This window comes from Herpailurus yagouaroundi, unplaced genomic scaffold, assembly GCF_014898765.1.
Source record: "Herpailurus yagouaroundi ecotype Mexico unplaced genomic scaffold, PumYag 210, whole genome shotgun sequence".
Lineage (NCBI taxonomy): Eukaryota > Metazoa > Chordata > Mammalia > Carnivora > Felidae > Herpailurus > Herpailurus yagouaroundi.
In genome coordinates this window covers 5022206-5025054 of record NW_024412441.1, presented here as the reverse complement: position 1 = coordinate 5025054, position 2849 = coordinate 5022206, and the positions used below count along the sequence as shown (strand labels likewise).

Here is a 2849-nt window from a genome sequence, read left to right as displayed (position 1 = left end):
CTTTCTTTCTTTCTTTCTTTCTTTCTTTCTTTCTTTCTTTCTTTCTTCTGATTTTCTTTCTTTTTTCTTTTTAATACAATTTATTGTCAAGTTAGCTAACATACAATGTATACAGTGTGCTCTTTGTTTCCTGGGTAGATTCCTATGATTCATCGCTTACATACAACACCCAGTACTCACCACAAAAGTGCCCTCCTCAATGCCCATCACCCATTTTCCCCTCTCCCCCACTTCCCCATCAACCCTCAGTTTGTTCTCTATTATTTTCTTTTTTTTTTTTAATTTTTTTTTTCAACGTTTATTTATTTTTGGGACAGAGAGAGACAGAGCATGAACGGGGGAGGGGCAGAGAGAGAGGGAGACACAGAATCGGAAACAGGCTCCAGGCTCTGAGCCATCAGCCCAGAGCCTGACGCGGGGCTCGAACTCACGGACCGCGAGATCGTGACCTGGCTGAAGTCGGACGCTTAACCGACTGCGCCACCCAGGCGCCCCTGATCTCTATTATTTTCAAATGTGAGTTTTAGCCACAAAAAGCATAAAAATTGGAATGGAGATATAAGAGGTGGTGATATTTGATTTTACAGTAAAATGAGAATTTATTAATCATATTTGGGTTTCTACTCTGTTGATGCAGATGATGGAAGAAAGAATTGGACTCCTGCTTTTAAATGAAAATATGTATATAAATCGGCCAATATGGATCCACTCCTGTCACTGTAGTGCTCAATGAATATGACTTTTCTTCTCTCCCACTCAGTAGGTGATGTCTCTTCCACATGCCAATGGGAAATTGTACTAAAGAGTGGGCAGGAGTCAAAACTTCAGTCATTGGTTTTCCACTTTGGCCTGTGAACATCTGCAGGCAGGGTGGGCAGGATTGGGGGAGGGGTGGCTAGAAGGTTAGCAGAGTATCTGCAAAAGCTTTGAAATCCCTATGTGCACTGAGCATTGCATACAGATGGATTAAACACTATCTTTTATACAGAGTTCTTATTCTTTCTCAAATATCTATATACATATCATTATGGTAAATAAAACACCTATTTATCTATAATCATACAAAATGAATTGTAATTTTTGGCCATCCTGCATTTTCTCAGCTGCTATCAAGGGACGTCTGAGAAATTTTTTGAATAAAAGGTTTCCTCACACTGAAAAACAAGGGGAGCTGCTATTCTAGAGCATTGCTTAAGGCAGGGTTTCCCAGGTGTGGTCCTAAGACTCTGTGGTACCTGTTTAATGAGCAGGTTGCCTGGCTCTATCCCTGACCGTCTGGATTCGAATCTCCCAGGGCAACTGGAGATCTGCTTTTTAAACAGATTGCCTAATGCCAATTTTTCCTGTGCCTTGACATTTGAGAACCATGGGTTTAAGGGAATTGGAAAATACCTTCACACAATCAGGAATCAACTTCAGAAGGTTAAAGCTGTGCTTTTTCAGTGTCACCTGAAGATGGAGTGTCTCTTTCCTCTTTAAATCCTTGCATACTTTCCAGAAACTTGCTAGAATATCTATCAATCATGTCACATAATCTCTTGACAATTTTAAAGCACTGTATCCCTTCTGGAACTCCAACAACAACAACAAAATGGTTTTGGACCATCTACAGATGTGGCTTAGTCGCATGGCTATTTGCTTCATTGTGCACTGAAATACCATGCAAATTAAATTACAGTGGGCAGAGGAGCTCGACTACAGATCTGAAATCATTAGTAACTCCTGGGGGCATTCACCTGATTTGCGTGTATTTAAATATAATCTCCAATAAAATTAGGAAAACTTTACCACCATCTGTGTTGCCATAGCAAAATGCAGGGGCAGCAAATATCCGGTCTATGTTTTGACACCCACTTCTCTAGCTGCATGGCAGCCAGACATTTCTAATCAATTCCAGCAAAACGTCCCCTTGAATCACAATATTTATGCCTCAAAATGCTGTACCCCAGGTGACTATTAGCAGATGGGATGACTGGGCGATGAAACCTATTTGCTATGTCTGGAGTGGAGAAGGGTATAGGCTCTGTAGTCAAATGGGATTAGGAGGCTCAAATCCCAGTTTTGCTGCTTAGAAGTTATGGGACCCAGAGCAAGATATTTCAGATATTTAAGTACTCTGGCATTCTCGTTCTCCTCATCTGCAAATGCAGGATGTTCGGCCCATCTCACAGGATTGTTATGAAGGTGACAGAAAGAACCCATGTGAATTGCTTAGTTCCTAGTACATACTGGGTGCTCAGTACATTTTAGGTACTATTAATTTTAATAAAGCTTGAATGAATGTAGTGATGAACACAAGGAGAAAAGAACCCATTTTGAGGGACGACTTGAGTTCTGTAAAGCAAGTATGAAGGATTTTATAGCAAAGTGCATCCTGATTGTAGCCCCTTCTCTGGGATTATGGCTTATATGGCTCACATTTATTGAGGGCTTAATAAATTCCAGAAAGCATCCTAAGCACTTTATGAGGGGTAACTAATCCTCACAAGAACCCTGTGAAGTAAATGTGCTTATCCCCAATTTATAGATGAGCCACCTGGGGCATAAAAGGGTTCAGTAGCTTAGGAGGGATGGAATTTGACCCGTGCTGTTCAGAATGAGGACCTTGGCCAGCAACCCCACTGGGAACTGTGAAAAATACAAACTCTTGGGTGCCACTTCTGGGCCCCCAATCGAAAACTCGGGGGTGGGCCCTGAAGTCTTTGTTGACCAAGCCCCCCAGGTGATTCTGAGGTGTGTTAACCTGTCAGAACCTCAGGCTGGAAGGCAGAGGCTCCACCAGCACTAGCAGAGAAGCAGTAATGAATGGGCAGGAGCAGCATGATGGGGTCAGAGAAGGCACATCCCTT

General features: G+C 42.2%; 1 long non-coding RNA gene across 2 annotated transcripts in view; it reads left to right on the top strand.

Moving 5' to 3' along the window:
* Positions 1-856, top strand: part of LOC121016268 (uncharacterized) — a 17437-nt gene extending 16581 nt beyond the window's left edge. For both annotated transcript variants that reach the window (XR_005784197.1, XR_005784196.1), the window contains one exon: positions 638-856. This is a non-coding gene — a long non-coding RNA (uncharacterized LOC121016268). The remainder of the gene's footprint in view (positions 1-637) is intronic.
* Positions 857-2849: the final 1993 nt, after the last annotated feature.